The 18,059-nt window shown below is 49.1% G+C and overlaps 1 pseudogene; it reads right to left on the bottom strand.

Moving 5' to 3' along the window:
* Positions 1–3,311: 3,311 nt before the first annotated feature.
* LOC136454252 (cytochrome P450 89A2-like) lies at positions 3,312–16,335 on the bottom strand (annotated as a pseudogene).
* Between the last annotated feature and the right edge of the window lie 1,724 nt (positions 16,336–18,059).

The following is an 18,059-nucleotide window of genomic DNA, read 5'->3' as shown; positions in this document are numbered from 1 at the left end:
ATCAGCACCGGGGCTGAGGCCTGTACATGGTAGTAGTGCCTAGTGGCGTTCACCTTTTTACATATCCGACATAAACTTCGTAGAGAAATTTTTTTGCAGGGCCCTGTTAAAATCAAGCCCTTTGTTACAATTTGTTGAAGAAAAGAACAAATATTTCAAAAAAAAATGCTTCACCCAATGTGTGTTCAATAATGGATCACAATTTTGGAAAGGGTGCTTAAAACTTATTCGCCGGCTTATCAGCTAGAATCTACATTATTTTTCTCTCACAACAAAACAGCTTCAGCCGGCTTATCAGCCGACTTTAATAACAGCCGAACAGGCCAAAGGAAGGCTGTCAGTTGGGTTTTAGTTTCCAGTGTTAATAATGGGGAAAATACCTTATTCTGGGAGGATGTATGGGCTACCAATATTCCACTGCAACTACAATTTCCAAGTCTGTACAAGATCTGTGATGATAACACTTGCTCAGTTGCAAGTTGCTGGGCTCAGTTGCAATTTAGGAATGGCTACGAGTTTTTTGGCGGCAAACTGACGCGATGGAGATCGAAGGGCCATTTGAGAAGTTGACTGTTTTTTTTTTTCTCTTAGCTTGCTTTCCTGTTGACGTCCTGATTTTGCTTGTCATCTAAGCTGAAGTTGAAGCTTTCAAAGCACCTGGGTGGAAGGCCTGGTCTACTGAAGCTGATGGAGTCCCAGAAGGGAGGCGTAGTAGATTTCTCTCGTGTTTTCTGGTTTCTTTTACCTTCTTGGGTCTGTTTTTTCGTTTGCAAGTAGGGGTCGCTTTCTGTGTAGCTATCAGGTCTGGATGTTTGCTACGTTTAGTCCCCTTCTCGCTCCTGCGTGGTTGCCCGGTGCTGTGCACGGCGCGCATGTTTGCTTTTTAAAAGCAGGGTTTTACCTCGGTCAGAAGAAAAAAATGACTGCGCTGCCCAGACGTCGTCAGGCCGTACGTGGGACCGCTCGTGCCTCTCCTCTTCTCACACACATTGCAACATATGCAACACCTAATTTATTTTTGCAACATCTAGATGAAACACTTGCAACATACATCCAAAACAACTGAAATGTTTGCAGCATACGTCTGAAACACTTGCAAAACACCAGAAAAAACTTGAAAACACATGTGTAGCCACTGCAAACATATGCAAATATCGAGATGAAACGCTTGTAACATACGTATGAAAACACATGAAACACTTGCATATATATGCAAAATCCCGATCTAGTTTTTCAACATCCAAATGAAATACTTGCAACATAGGTCTGAAATAGATGAAACGTTTGGAATATGCACTTGAAACATACATGTATAGCCATTGCAACATGCAATATCCCGATCTACTTTTGCAACATCGATATAATAAAACACTTGCAACATACCTCTCAAATATTTGAAACACTTGGAACATACACATACAACATGCGTTTTCAGCGCAATGTCACCTTGCTGCTTGGACGAATGGAGGCTCGTCATTGCGGAGCTCAACGACGGCGTGGAGGTCGGCTGCCTCGCATGGAGCTCGCAGTGGCACGGAGGTCGCTGGTGCAACAGCGGTGGGGCCAACTCGCTGGCGGGGCGACGTCACACGAATCTTCTCCCCTCGCCTGCTTGCTGGAGGATTCGTCATGGAGGCTCGCCGACTCGGTGGAGCGGCCGTGGCTGGCGGATGCGCGCTATGTGGGGAGGAGAAGGAAGCGGGACGAGTAGGAGGAGCTAGGCGGACGTAGGTGCGTGGCGGCGGGTATCGTTGCTAAAGGCGACACCGTGTGGGAGGCCTCTGAGTGCGGGTCTAGACGTGGGAGGCTGGGAGCCCGGGACTACAAGGTTGTGAGGGAGGAGCGATGTGCGATGGAGACAGGGCCACGTGTGACATTTGCCACAGGTAGGTTGCTTGGGACGGTTCATAACCTAGCAAGCAAGTGTTCAGCGAACGGACGCCCTGACCCAAGAATTACCGCAAAAAAAGATCTTGTTATATTCTCATAGTAATTCTAGATAGTGGCGTAAAATCTCAGTTATAAATAGTAGTGTTTTACTATATAGTTGGATTCTATAATCCATCTTAAAATCCATATGTTTCGATCTCATTCTTATTTTTCTTAGAAGATGACATAGAGTCAAATTGTCATAAGTTTAACCAAATTTAATTTCTCGCTAACTACTAGAAGATCACATGATTTCTTATATATATTGTTGTAGGTTGCACTTCATGGTACAAATTCAGTTCACATAGACATAGCGTATACATATTATTCTATTATTTTATTAGGTAGATATCACAAAGACAAGCTAGAAGCCCATATAATTTTGGCTCTGTTCGGCACAGCTCAGCTTCACTAATGAAACTCTCTTCATAAGCAGCTTTTTGTGGTGAAGCTAAAGCTGTTTTAGAATTTTGTTTGACAAAACAGTTTCAAGTGATAGACCGAAACGATAAAAATGACTGGACTGCTCTTTTTTATTTATTTTATGGGTTTTCCTCATCTCCTGTCCTCACGGGCGTCCGCGACTCTTTCTTCCCCCCGATGTTGGTCGTGGAGTCGCACGTGAGCCGCACAAAGGCCACGAGGCCGCAAGTCCGACGGAGAGCCTGAGGCTGCAAGCTGGGCGGCCGTGTCGTCCAGACGGTCCTCGCGCCACGGGCTCCTCTCCGATGGCTGCACTCAGCACCCGGCATGGCGGCGGCGCCTGCGCTAGTGTACGGCATGGCGGTGGCGCCCGCTCTCGCCAACGGCATGGCGGCGGAGCCCGCGCTCGCGTACGACACGGCGGCGGCATCCAAGCCCGGCGAGGCGGCGCGCTGGCTCCTTCGCCCGGCTATATCCCGGCAGCGCCCACAGTTCCCGGCTCCACACCTCCGTCACCCGACCGGCTCCCCCGGCGACGGCATCCCCGGCCTCACGCGGCGAGCCTCAGAGGCCCTGATGGTCGTGCCCCAAGCCCGGCGGACGCAGTCCCACGCGGTGGCGAGCCCGCTCGGCCACGGCCCGACCCTGACCTCCGGCAGCAGCGAGCCTGCACGGCTGCGCCCCAACCTTCGGTGGCAGGTCGCCCACACGGCGGCAAGCCCCAGCGGCCGCACGCCGACCTCCGCCAACTACGATGCAAGCGCTCCGACGGCATACCCGCGCACGAGACTAGGGGAAAATCTGACTTGGGCAGGTGCTGGGGCTCACTTGTGCAAGGTAAAGCTAGAATAAGCTACTAATTTTAGCTTCACCTCAACTCTTGTCTCTGTGAGGGGAGGAGAAAAACAACTTTACACATGAAGTTGTTTTGAAAATAAGTGTCCGGCAAAAAAAATAGCTCAGGAAGCTGCTGTGAGCTGTGCCAAACAAAGCCTTTGCATGTAACTTGAACTCCTTGGAATGATGCGAGCACGGAGCGGATGCTTCGTGACGGTAGTGAAATCAAACACCTCTGCCATGTCTACCTTCACCCCCACCGCCGGTGGCCACCACTCTAGCTCCATGACCAGCCTCGCCACAAAGTACTCAACCATGCGCATAGCGAATGAGTACCCGGGGCACATCCTGCGTCCGACGCCGAATGGCATCATCTTAATCTCCTTGATCCCCTTGATGTCGACATCATGGCCCTTGCCACCCTCCAAAAACCTCTCAGGGCGGAACTCTAGCGGACTCGTCCACAACTTCCCGTCGCGGCCAATCTCTGCAACCATGAAGTTGAGCTCGACGTCCTTGGGCACCGAGTAGCCGTCGACCTATGCGTCGCCCTGCATGCCGTGCGGGAGGACAAAGTGGGCAGGTGGGTGCAGCCGTTGTCCCTCGAGCACGACGGCCTTCAGGTATGGCATGGTCACCTATAGGTTGGTGTCGTCGTTAAGTTGGGGGCAGGCTTTTGCCTCCGCGTAGACGTTGGCCTGGATGTCGGGGTGGCTCACTAGCTCGGCCATGATCCACTCTATCAAGGTCCCCGTGGTGTCCCCGCCGGCAGCGTTCAGGAGTTCGCAGCAGAGGCTGGTCATCTCGGCGTACGTGAGGGGACGGTCGTCGTCGCCGTGACCCTCACCCTCCTGGGGCACGCGGATGTCTAAGAGGGATCGAGCATAGCACGGCGTGTCGTCGTCGCCAGCGCCATTACCGCTGCGCGTGGCATGGATCAGCGGGACGAAGAGCTCCTCCTGCCTCTGGCGCACCGCGACGCACGCCGCCACTACTAGAGAAGTCCTCTTTGCCGAGGGCTTCTGGGTTTGCCGAGGACTAGATCTCGGGCACTCGGCAAAGGGGGTCTTTGCCGAGGGCCACCCCTAGGAGCCCTCGGCAAAGCTAGGCCCTCGGCAAAATAAATCTTTGCCGAGGGCCTAGCCCTCGGCAAATTGGCCCTCGACAAATATGGCCAGATGGGTCACGGCGGCCATTGGCATTAGTCTTTGCCGAGTGCCCGCCGTCAGGCCCTCGGCAAAGATTTTTTTTTAAATATTCTTTGCCGAGGGCCAGGCTAGACCCTAGGCAAAGAGTTTTTTTTTGTTTTTTGAACCCAGTTTTTTTGTGGTGCTATAATACATTATTTAAATCTCAATTTTAAAATTTGGGCCAAATTTGACTTTTTTTGATATATTTCCCTAATTTATTTCTTTTCGTTGATTTTTTTCGAATATTTCAAATTTGAACTGTAGGTGGATGGAATAATGCAATTTAGTGATTCAAAAAATATTATTCATGGTATTTGGTGTATGTTGAGTCCCTATCCACGAACTCGCATCAAATTTCGGGCATCTTCTTCACGTAACATGACGAGGAACTTGTCGGAAAAGTGTTTTTAAATTATATAAAATCCATACGAAGTTCAAAAATCATGAAACTTGTCGAGGTGTCATGTTATCGCATGTGTAGGATGTGGTAAAAATTTGAGAAGGTTTCAAGCAAGTTGTGACGTCGGATGCCTAAAACCCAGACATCTCCACATGTGCATTATATCAAAATTGAGATTTAAATAAAGTCAAATTTGGCCCAAATTTTAAAATTGAGATTTAAATAATGTATTATAGCACCACAAAGAAACCGGGTTCAAAAAACCAAAAAAAACTCTTTGCCGAGGGTCTAGCCTGGCCCTCGGCAAAGGGGGTCTTTGCTGAGGGCCTGGCCAATGGCCCTCGGCAAAGGGCCCAACCCTAAATCGGCCAGCGGCCAAAATTCCTCGCCCACAGACCAAAAAAAATAAAAATCTTTGCCGAGGGCCTAGCCTGGCCCTCGGCAAAGGGGGTCTTTGCCGAGGGCCTGACCAATGGCCCTCGGCAAAGAATATTTAAAAAAATAAAAAATCTTTGCCGAGGGCCTTGGATCTGGGCCCTCGGCAAAGGGCCCAACCGTAAAGCGGCCAGAGCTGAAATTCCCCGCCCACAGAACGCTTGACGCCGCCGCTGCGCCCCCCCCCCCGCTGCCCCGCGCCCCGCGCGCCCCCCGCCGCAGCGCGCCTGGCCGCCACCGCCACCCCGCGCGGCCCCGGCCCCCGGCCGCCAGAGGAGGGAGGAGGAGCAGGCCACCGGAGGAGCCCCACCCCGCCGCTCGCCTCAACCCGCCGGAGGTGCCCCGCCCCGGCCGCGCCGCCCGCCCACGCCCACCGGCCGGCCTGCCCCGAGGAGGAGGAGAACCTCTGCTCCATCCGCCGGCCACCGGAGAAGGAGGAGGACCCCGCGCCACCTGCCAACCCCATCCACACTGTCCGCCGTGCCCGCCCCCATCCGAGCAGAAGGTGGGAGAAAGGGAGGAAGAGGAGAAGGGGAACAGGAGAAGAGAGGAGGAGGAGGTGCCCCGCCCTGGCCCCCTGACGCCGCCCTATCCGCGACCCTCGCCCCATCCGCGGCCTCCGACGTCCCTCCGATGTCCAGGTATGCCCTTCCCTCGCTTCATGGTGTACAATGTTGGTGAAGGAGGAGGTCTAGGTGGAGGTCGAGGTGGTGGTGGCATGCAATGGTGGAGGTATAGGTGGAGGTGGAGGTGGAGAAGGAGGGTAGTGTGTTCGTTGAGGTGGTGGTGGTGTGGTCGTTGTGGTGGATGTGGTGGTGTGGTCATGGTCGTTGTGGTGGATGTCATGGTGTGGTCATGGTCGTTGTGGTGGATGTCATGGTGTGGTCGTGGTCGTGGTCGTGGTGGTAGTGTGGTGGTTGTGGTGGTGGTGGTGTGGTGGTGGTGGTGTGGTCGTGGTGGTGGAGGTTGTGGTGGTGGTGGTGGTGGTGGTGGTAGTGTGGTGGTTGTGGTGGTGGTGGTGTGGTCGTGGTGGTGGAGGTGGTGGTGTGTTGGTGGTGGATTAATATATATCTGGCTATCGGCCATCGTGCCGTATTTGTTCCCTTGATATGTGGTTATCGGCCATCGTGCCGGTTTTTCTTGTAGGTTTTGGAAACCTCCCCGTACTGGGGAGGTTTTGTCGAAATTTTCAACTTATAGTATTGTGTTTCTTCTTTTGCAGAGAAGAGCATGTCAGAGGGGACTCGGCGACCCCGATCCTCTTCGTCGGTGTTGCGGGTCTGCCTGCACAGCATCGCCTCGTCACTGCCCCGACTCGCCACTGCCCTGCTAGCCTGACTCCACCGCCACCCTAGGTATAAATAAGCCCTCCTCCCGTATCATTGTCTTAGATCACGTAACCCAGTTAGGCGTCTCCCTTTCGAAAGAGATACGGTCGTAGGTATGCAGATCTTTGCATATCTACGACCGTATCTGTTTCGGATTATCCACATTTTTTGGACAGCCCGCGGATACGTAGATGGGTTAGTTTCCATAGTCTGCTTCGGTTCGAGACCGAGTTTTGGCAGCTCTTCCCTGTTGTTCTCTAGATACACACTCTCCCTGGCAGGACGTGTATTGGGAGAATAGTGGGGAGGTGCTGCCGAAATTCTATCTCGGAGAGGAGCGGAGCCTGGAAACTAACCTCATCTACGCATCCGCGGGTGGGATTAGGACCTATCCTCACCTATTAGACATTAGGAACACTGAGTAGATGCAATTGATGGTCACAATACTCTGTGATGTAAATGTTAAAGGATGGAGGACCGTTAGTGGATGTACACGGGCTGGAGAAGTGGCAGTGACTACGACTATGAATGGGTGACGGGGACAGATCGTTTCTTGAAACATGCATTTGGCCCAGGAGCAGGAGGACATTCTCTAGTTTGGTGTCCCTGCAGCAAATGTGACAACAGGAGAAAGGTAGACGAGAAGACCATGGGTAGACATCTTGTGTTCAATGGTTATACGCCTGGCTACCAGCAGTGGATCTACCATGGTGAAGCAGATCATATAAGAGCGAAGGTGGCGAGAGCATGCCTCGAGGCTTTTGATGATGATGCCGGGGTAGCAGACATGCTAGATGATGCCCACCAAGCTCACTTCGCTGAACGACGTGAGAAGGAGGAGATGGAGGAATCTGCAAAGGACTTCTACAAAATGTTGCACTCGGCACAAAAACCCCTTCATGAGCGTACAACGATTTCTCAGCTGGATGCGGTTGGACGCGTAATGGGGTTGAAGGCTGAGTTAAACCTGAGTCGAGAAGGCTTCGATAAGATGTTGGCCGTGTTTGGCACCATGCTACCGGAGAAGCACACTTTGCCGACAAACTTGTACGAGGCAGAGAAACTCCTTCATATGCTTAAGATGCCCTATGACAAGATACATGTTTGTCCAAAGGGGTGCGTCCTATTTAGGAAAGAACACAAGGACGCAAATTACTGTTCGAAGTGTAAATCCTCTAGGTACCTAGAGGTAGACTCTGGCGATGGTCAGAAAAAGCAGCTTCCGATCCCCGCGAGAGTGCTACGGCACCTTCCTTTCCTACTGAGGATCCAATGGCTATTCATGATCGAGGAATCTACAAAACAGATGACATGGCACAAAGATGGCAAATGGTACAATCCTAGGAAGATGGTACATCCGTCTGATGCTGAAGCATGGACGTACTTCAATGACAAACATCGTGACAAAGTAGCTAAGACCCATAATGTACGTGTCATGCTGGCAACAGATGGGTTCAATCCTTATGGAATGATGACTGCCCCATACACATGCTGGCCCATTTTTGTTATCCCCCTCAATCTCCCTCCCGGCATCTCCTTTCAACGGCATAACGTATTCTTGTCGTTGATAATTTTTGGACACCCGGGGAGTAATATGGGTGTGTTCATGGAGCATGTGATTGATGAATTGATCCACGCTTGGGAGAAGGGGGTATGGACATACGACCGAGCTATAAAGACAAGCTTCAAAATGCACGTTTGGTACCACTACTCCCTGCATGACTTCCTGGCATATGGGTTATTTGCCGCCTGGTGTGTTCATGGGAAGTTCCCATGCCCAATATGCAAGGAAGCTGTGAGGTTCATTTGGTTGAAGAAGGGTGGCAAGTATTCGTCGTTCGACCAGCATTGTCAGTTCCTCCCTCTAGACCATGAATTCAGAGAAGACATCAAGAGCTTTACGAAAGGTGTCAAAGTGACAGACCCTAAACCGCACTTGAGGACTGTGCCGAGGTTCGTGCTCAGATAGATGCTCTCGTGCCCAATGAAGAAGGTGGTTTTGTGGGATATGGTGAGGAACATATGTGGACTCATAAGTCCGGCTTGACGAGGCTCCCCTATTTCGATGACCTTCTTCTGCCACATAATATTGATGTAATGCACACTGAAAAGAATATCGCCGAGGCACTTTGGGGAACTCTCATGGACACTGACAAGTCTAAGGACAACGTTAAGGCTAGAGTGGACCTAGCGATGTTGTGCGATAGATCGAATCAAGCGATGCAGCCTCCTAGTGGCCAAAACAAGAACTGAAAAAGGCCTAAGGTCAATTTCATCTTGCAAATCGATCAAAGGAGGGAAGTACTAAAATGGATCCAGACGTTAATGTTCCTAGATGGATATGCAGCGAATCTTAGTAGGGGAGTGAACTTAGGCACTCTGCGAGTTAACGGGATGAAGAGTCATGACTACCACATATGGATTGAGCAGCTTCTTCTGGCGATGGTCCGAGGCTATGTCCCTGAGCATGTTTGGCTAGTGCTGGCAGAGTTGAGCTTTTTCTTTCACCAGCTTTGTGCCAAGGAGATATCTCGGACCGTCGCTCAGGACTTGGAAAAAGTGGCACATGTGTTGCTCTGTAAGCTGGAGAAGATCTTTCCACCCGGCTTCTTCTTGCCGATGCAACATCTAATTGTGCACCTCCCGTCCGAGGCACGTTTGGGGGGCCCGTGCAGGCCCGTTGGTGCTATCCAATCGAGAGATGTCTAAAGACTCTTCGCAAAAAATGTACAAATAAAGCCAGAATTGAGGCTTCCATTGTAGAGGCATGCCTTCGGGAGGAGGTGGCAAACTTCACAACGCAATACTACAAGCCAAACCTTCATAGCAATCATAATCCACTCCCTCATTATAATGCTGGCGAAAATGAATCGACCCTCAGCCTTTTCCAAGGCCAACTCGGCAGCGCAAGTGGATCAACCCCGAAGCTATTGGGAAATGAAGAGTGGCGCAGTATCATGCTATATGTGTTGAATAACCTTACCGAGGTGCAGCCGTTCATCAAGTAAGTTCTCTACGAACTTGTTTCAATACATCGTCACTATTCTACATCCAACCCCATTGATTCTCGTTCGGACAGGGAATTTGTTCGTGAATTCTAGCATCAATCAAGGGATCCTACCTCGCATGAACAAGACACCCTTGTTTCGCGAGGTGCGGGAGCGGGGAGGCCTAATTTTATTTCTTGGTTCAAACAAAAGGTAATGTCCAATTTAGCTCATACGTTCGATCATCCAAGGTGATCATACGTTTGATTAATATAACGATCTATCATGCTTCACCTTGTAGGCCTAGACCGGTTCATCCATGAGTGACGAGTCAAAATAGGTTGCAAACGGCTGTGACATTAGGGTAAAGTCATTTACCGGCTATGACGTGAACGGATATCGCTTCCACACAACAAGTTATGAGCAGATTCGGCCCAAACGAAAAACCACAAATAGCGGAGTTTGTACACTAGCACTGATGGCCTCGACTATCATGGTAGAGTTGAGGAAATCTATGAACTCTCATTTCATGGAGACAAACCTCTTAAACCTATCATGTTCAAATGCCACTAGTTTAATCCTCGATCAATGAGACGAACCCCTCATCTTGGGCTAGTCAAGATTCGAGAAGATTCCATCTATCCTAGAAAAGATGTCTACATTGCGGCTCAACAGGCCATGCAAGTGTATTATACTCGATACGTCAACCAAGACAAAGAGGATCTTAAGGGTTGGGCTATTGTGCACCAGGTATCTCCACACGGTAAACTACCTGCCCCAAACGATGATGATTACAACTTCAACGCAAACACATATGATGGACAGTTCTATCAAGAAGATGGGCTACCAGGCACGTTTGAGATAGTCTTACCCGAAGCAATCGAAATGGAAGTAGACAACGAAATGGTTGATGGCGAGGTCGATGGAGATGTGGTGGTAAATGCCAAGGACATAGCAATGCTTGAGCGATTACTTCTAGGCAATGACTACGATGACAACATAGAACCTTTAGATAGTGTTGCCCATTTGGACAATTTTGACAGTGATGATGAGACCTATGATCCCAATCATGAAGATTATTCCTAGTACATGTAATACTATGTTTTTTTTAATTTGTGTTTTGTTTATATATTTTGAATCTATTTCTAATATATGTACTAATTAGTCTTGTTCATTCTTTGTGATTGTAGGTGATTGAACAAAGATGGCGAGCAGACGTCCACGCCATGACACACCCTTGGTTTACGGGAGAGACCGCCCTCTCCTTCAAGGTGAGGGGTTGTCGTCCGGGGCAGCGTCCATATGAGGTGATGAGAGGAGGACTAGGGGCAGCAGCCGCATGAGGCAGCGGTCTCCTCCCTCGCCACGTGATGAGGTGCTGGAGGAGGAGCACGTGATGGCCACGGCCACATCCTCATCGGAGGACGAGAGGGGTCAGTAGATGGGCGAGGGAGGCGAGGCGCTCGAGGGCGAGGGAGGCGAGGCGCTCGAGGGTGAGGGAGGCGAGGGGCTCGAGGGCGATGGAGGGGGTACTGCTACTTGTACTCCCTACGAGCGAGGTCCCACGAGCCTCCCTCCGGTTCCGCTTCCTCACAACCGCCCAGTGATTTGGCCTATGGCAAAGAGGTAAGTAACTATAGATGTTATCACAACTACTTCATAAGATATGTTGGAAATCATAAGAGAAATTAACAAATTTTCTTAATCACTTGTGCAGGGCCTGGTTGGTTTTGTCAGGTACTCTAGCACGCACCCCCGTGAGCATCCTTGGTGTTTTGTGTAGGAAATGGTACCCTGGCATTGTGCAACTGTCTGAAGAGCCGGTGGTGCGGGAGCCGGCCTCCAACCGGGACAGGTACGCGCTGGTCACAGATGACACTTACCGCAACAAGCAGGAGCGGGTATTGGCAGAGTTTTGGGTAAGTTTCTCTCGCACAACATTGCTTAATACAACTCATTCATTGGTTAAATGTTTTATTGAAATAATGAATGGATACATCGGTTTTGTATGCAGAAAATTTTCAAGGCCGAAGAAGGACTTGAGGCCCAGGCAGATTGGGCGGCTGCCGTAGCTTATAGGAAGTACGTCACTGAGATGCACCACCATGGGCGTGTCCAAGCCCACATAGACTACTATAGGTCGGTACTTAAGCAGTCCCTCTCCAAGCCTCAAGCAAGACTAATTACGCTGACCCGGGACCAGTACCTTGAAGTAGGCGAATAACATTCATAATGATTCGTTTTGATATTAAGTAGGTTCAATTTCATCTTCTTATATGTCAAATACTCGATGACTTGTAGGTGATTCCTTGGTGGTGCCGATCGTATCCTGAGTGCTGGGCCATGATCGTGGACAAGTGGTTATCACAGGACTTTGTTGGCATGCACAAGAGGCTGCGAGAACAGCGTCTGATGAGGAAAGGTCCAACTCACCATCAAGGCAGCCGCAGCCTCCCCAGATACAAACAAGCATACGTAAGTGATTTCTTTCATTTATTTTGATGCTCAATTCTGCTTGATTTCTCACCATCTTCCCGTCTTCCTCGCAGGAGGCTGCGCACCTAGGCGAGGAGGTCTCGGAGTTCTCTGCGTGGGCTATGTCCCACATGGGTAGGGCATCGTCCTCTGTCTCCTTCAACCCGGCTGCCCCGCCCCAGGTGTACTCCGACCTGAACGTATACACTAAAGTCCAAGAGTACACGTCCTCGGTAAGAGAGATCTATGGGGAAGATTACAATGTGCGCACTGAGCCCATTCATGTAGAGACGATCATGAGGCTCGGAGGAGGCAAGAAGCACGGGCGGCTGTGGATTGCAGACGGCGCCATCGACTCCACCACTGTTCCCTCCCTCGACGTTATCCGAGCACGGAGCACGAGCTCTAGCCAGCCCATACGCTGACGACCTTCTCTAGCACTGCAGCAGGTCCAGACACTCCAGGTAATTTCTATTTTACTCGTCGTACATTGATATTTACACACCTAAATTAGATTTGTATTACTGATATATTGGAGTGAAATATTGTAGGCCGAGCTGTAAGAAACAAAAAGGCAAAGTCAAGAGCAGAACGCGGAACTGACCGCACAGCTGCAGGCCCAGCAGGTCGCGTTCGAGGCCGCGCAGAAGCAGATGGCGGAGATGATGGTGATCATGCAAAGTCTTGGGCAAGCATTGGGTGTACCTGTGTAGTTTTTAGCTCCTCTACCTCCTACTCCTGTAGCTACTCCTATAAGTATGAAAGTTTACTTTTCACTTGTGCTTTGCATGTATGTCAGCCTTCGTGCCGTTGTGGATGTCGACGTTCATGCCGTTGTGGATGTCGGCATTCGTGCCGTTGTTTCTTGCAGGTTTTGGAAACCTCCCCGTGTAGGGGAGGTGCTGCCGAAATTTTCAATTGAGTCTAATCTTTTTGTATTCCTAGATTACTAGATGTAATCTCTAAGTTCCAAAACTGTTTTTCCGGATTACTCACACATGCAATCTCTGCTCCTTTGTGTAGCCTCCGTCCGCGGGTTCTAATCAATTTGGTAGTGCGTCACCGGGTGATCCCGCCTTTCCTTCACCACCGTCTCATAGGCTACCTTGATGAGGACTAGTGCTAGGTGATGTGGTTGGACTTTATTGTAATATTTGTGGTTTATGGTTCTGACTTGTGCTTGAATTTCATGAACTTGTCGTAATAAACATGTGAATGATGATGAACATGTGACTTGTCGTTGTAATATATTGTGATTTGTGATTCACAATTATGGTTGTGATATATTGTGAGAAAATGGGTTCTGTGTGATATATATATGTGATGGTTGATATATATATATATATATGAAATGCTTGTGTCGATGGAATGCAAAAACAAAAACAAAATTTAAATTTCTGCCTCTTTGTCGAGGGCAATGACCAAGGCCCTCGGCAAAGAAGGGTCATTTGCCGAGGGCCGTCCCATTGCCCACGGCAAAGATTCATTGGAAAAATTCTGGAACATTTCTTTGCTGAGGGCCATGGTGGGAGGCCCTCGGCAAAGACTTTTTTAAAAAAAATAAAATTTCTTTGCCGAGGGCCTGCGGGGAAGCCCTTGGCAAAGATTTTTCAAAAAAAAGAAAAGAATAATTCTTTGCCGAGGACCGTCCCATTGCCCTCGGCAAAGATTTTTTTGGAAAAATTTTGCACATTTCTTTGCCGAGGGCCATCGTTGGAGGCCCTCGGCAAAGATTTTTTTTTAAAAAAATAATAATTCTTTGCCGAGGGCCCTCGGAGACGGCCCTCGGCAAAGACTCCGACCCAGGCGCCGGCGCCGTGATGGCTGCTTTTCTTGGCCGAGTGCCGCTCCAGCCCTCGGCAAAGGCTTTGCCGAGTGCCCGATAAAGGGCCCTCGACAAAGACCCTCTTCGCCGACTCAAAATTCCCCAAGAGCTCTTTGCCGAGGGCCGTCCTCGGCAAAGCCTTTGCCGAGGGTTAATGGGCCTTTGCCGAGGGCTTCAGGCCCTCGGTAAAAAGACCGTCTCCAGTAGTGCGCCCACCGGTTGCGGAAGAGCCTCTTGGTGACCACGGGAAGATGCCGAGGACCGGGAACATGGCCAGGGAGTGGAGCATCTGGCGCTGCAGCTCCTAGACCTCATCCACCGCCTCCCGTCCGAGGTGCACGCCGAAGCACTTATGCACGAGTAGCTTGAGCATGGCGCGCCGGAGGAGCGGCCTCAGTACCACCACGGCATCATCCCCGCTGTAGCCGGTGACGCGGAGGACATGGACGAGTTCATCGCACACCGACCGCCTCACCGGTGCAAGAAGCCTGGCTCGGGCAGGGCTGAGTTCCACTGTGGCGAGGTTCCGACGAACGTGGCGCCAGTAGTTGCCGTACGGAGAAAAGGTGGTTTCGCCTGACGTGAACAGGCACCGGGGCTCGAAGGTCAGCGGCCTGCTAGCGAAGGTGGCGCCGCTCTGGACCCGCATGCGGTGCGCGATGCCGCGGTCGACGACGAAGATGAAGGTGCGGAAGATGAGCCAGATGGAGATGATGGGTCCATAGCGCATGTGCAGGTCGCGGAGGAGCGAGCTGAGGTCGTTCATGGACCGTAGCAGTGGCAGCCACTTCCACTACCGGAAACCGACACATTGCCGAGTGCCGGATGCTTTGCCGAGTGTATTTTATTGGGCACTCGGCAAAGACGGTCTTTGTCGAGTGCCAAATAAAATACACTCGGCAAAAAAAAAATACTCGACAAAATGCGTCTTTGTCGAGTGCCTTTTTCTGGCACTCGGCAAAGATGTATTTTACCGTGTGCTATTTTTCGGCACACGGCAAAATGCGTCTTTGCCGAGTGTCTTTTTTCTGGCACTCGGCAAAGATGTATTTTGCCGAGTGCCTTTGTTTTGGCACTCGGCAAAGAGGCATTTTGCCATGTGCTTTTTTTTGCCCTCGACAAATCAGTTTTTCAAAGCAATTTTTGAGGCCCTAAATGAATTCAAATGAAAAACTTTTCAACTACAAAGTTGTATAACTTCTCAAGATCTACAAAATTTCTTTTGATCATTTCTTCATTTGACAAAGCGACAATAACGTTGTTCATAAAATCTACATCTCTCATATTTCTCATATTAGTTTCATAAAAGTAGAAGAGAGAGATATAAGATTTGTGAACAATGTTACTACCACTATGTCGGATGAACAAATGACCAAAATAAACTTTGTAGATCTTGAGAAGTTATGAAATTTTATAGTTGGCAACATTTTGATTTGAAATCATCTTGTCATGCAAAAACGACGTTTGAATTTGAAAATTTGAATTTTTCAAAAGACCTCGAATGGAAAAACTTCCTAAATGAAAATTGCAGATCTCCAAAAGTTATGAAACTATGTAGTTGACAACTTTTTTATTTGAAATCATCTTATCATGCAAAACTTCGTTTGAATCTCTCAAATTTGAAATTCGAATTTTTCAAACGACCTCGGATGGAAAAACTTCCTAAATGAAAATTGTAGATCTCGAAAAGTTACGAAACTTTATAGTTGACCACTTTTTGATTTGAATTCGTTTAGGGTCTCAAATAAGCAATTTACTCTCGATTTAGTATGATATATGAGGATAGATAACGGAATCTAGACACAAGCGACAATATAGTGCAGTGGTAGAGCAGGAGACACGCGAGGAAGAGGTCGTGAGTTCGAATCCCGCCGGCCGTGTTAGTTGCGAATTTAGCGCAAAAAATACACCGACTTCGATGAAGACGGGCGGGCGTTGGCTTTTGACGGCCTCCCCCAAAAAAAATTGAAAAATTTTGCTATTATTTTTGGGTTTTTCGCATTTTCATTTTGCCGAGTGTAAATCTTTGCCGAGTGCTTTTACGGCACTCGGCAAAGGCTTTGCCGAGTGCCCGACAAAAAGCACTCGACAAATAGATGTTTGCCGACAAAAAGATACCGTGTGTTGTATGTCGAGTGTTACACTCGGCAAAGCAGTTACCGAGTGTTTTTGGGCCATTGCCGAGTGCCCCTGGCACTCGGCGAAACGACTGCATCCCGTAGTGTTCGCCAGGAAGAGCACGGTCGGTGGGCCGGGAGGGAGCTGACTCCCACGGCCATGGCGGCGGTGGCGAAACAGGAAGAATGATGACGACGCTGCGACGAGTGCGAGTGAGAGACAGAGGACGAGCCAGCTGCAGGAGGAGGTCGTCTCCATTGCTAGGGAACCGGGAATGGAGCAGCTAGGGACTAGGGATCGGACGACTAATAAGCACGAGCTGCTTGTGCATGCATATTATGCAATGAAGCGTTTTGAGTGAACCTCCTTGTTCACTGGAGGATCGCATCGCTGCTAATCATATCGATCGCCTTCTATAAGTAGTTCAGTCCATGTACGCTTCCTTGCATTGCTTGCTTACCATCCGGCCTTCGAGCTAGAGTTTATATAGAATAGAACGCTCCTCCGTTCGGATGGTATAGTTCTGGAGGAATTTAGATGATTTGGAGGAATTTTGGAGGAATTTGTGAGAGGAAAACACCGTTCTGGATGAAAAAAGAAACGGATCAAGCTGAGTTTAAGGACACGCGAACGGAGCCAGTACTGTTTGGTAGCCTTTCATTTGGCGTTTAAATTTAAAACGACAGCAAACGACATGTTTCCGCCAAATTAATATTCTGACTTTGGAAAAAATAAGTTGTTCCAATTATTTTCCACAGGGACATGCGCATGCAAATTGTGGCGATGAGACGCACGTTTGTTGTCGTGTACTGTCCAGGGGAAAAAAGATGAGGGAAATAACACTCGCACCCACTGTTTGTCAGAAAGTTCAGTTGTAGCCTAGCTAACTGTTAACCGGGACAATTTAAGTCAAACAAAACAAAACAAAAATGGTCTCTTGGCCAAATTTCTCGTACACAAGTATACTACCTCTGGCCCGAAAAGATTGCAATTCCAGATACATTCCCCGTTAAAGTGCTTAAAGTTGGACTAAATATATAAATAAAAGTATTAATATTTTTTACACCAAATAAATATATTATGAAAATATATCTCATGACAAATCTACTGATACTTATTATTTGATGTTGTAACTATTTATATTTTTATGTATAATTGGTCAAACTTGAGATACTTTAACTTGATACTTGTGCTAGAATTGCATTCATTTTCGGATGGAGGGTGTCGGTGCAGAAAGTGACCAATATGTAAATATTTGTAGTTTTGTTGTACGTTATGATCGGAGGTGGCCTAGCACTCAATGACACAGGGTTTATACTGGTTCAGGCAACGTACTCTACATCCAGTTTTGAGTCAGTCGGTGACTTTATTCCTGAGCCTAGGTGCTCGAAGTTTATAGTGGGGTTACAAACGAGAAGGAGAAAGATGGGGGGTACAAGAGGTCCGGTCAGACTCTGGTCTGAAAGGCCGCGAGTGACGGGAGCCCCGTTATGTGCTAAGTGTTCGAACGTGTGCTCGGTATAACTTTAGAGTGTCTAAAGTTACAGAGGGTGAATCAACGTAGATGAACTGATCGATCTGAATGAATTATCTTTTGGGAGAGAGCGCATCCCCTTTTATAGATGAAGAGGATGGCCTTACAAGTGAGAGGGAGAGAGTACGTACGCTTCTAAGTCTTGCTGCATACGTCGGCGGGTACAAGATGATGGTAGGCGCCCACAATACTGTTGAATGTCAGATGCACGTGGGAGGTTGCGTTGTCTTCTTTAGGTATGGCAGACGTCGGTGCCTGCCATACTGTTGATATCTAGAGGCATGCAAGGGGTTTTACCATGTTCGTTTGGTACGGTAAATGTCGATGCCCACAATACTGTTGATGCCCAGAGGCATGTGGGAGAGCCTTACCGTGTTTGTCTGGTATGGGAGTTGATGGCGCCCACAACACTCTAGGGAAAAATATCGGCGCCTACAACACTGCTTGGGCTCTGTTATGCCAGGGAGGTCGCAGGGTAATGTCATGTAGGTTTACAGGGTACGTTTCTCGGTATTGCGGTTGACTTGAGTGCCCTGTCTTACTTTCTTCGTCTGTTTTCTGGTCCTTACCGAGCGGGC

This window comes from Miscanthus floridulus, chromosome 5 (genome assembly GCF_019320115.1).
Source record: "Miscanthus floridulus cultivar M001 chromosome 5, ASM1932011v1, whole genome shotgun sequence".
NCBI lineage: Eukaryota > Viridiplantae > Streptophyta > Magnoliopsida > Poales > Poaceae > Miscanthus > Miscanthus floridulus.
Note: the sequence above shows the minus strand (reverse complement) of the source record. Positions and strands in the feature narration are given on the sequence as shown.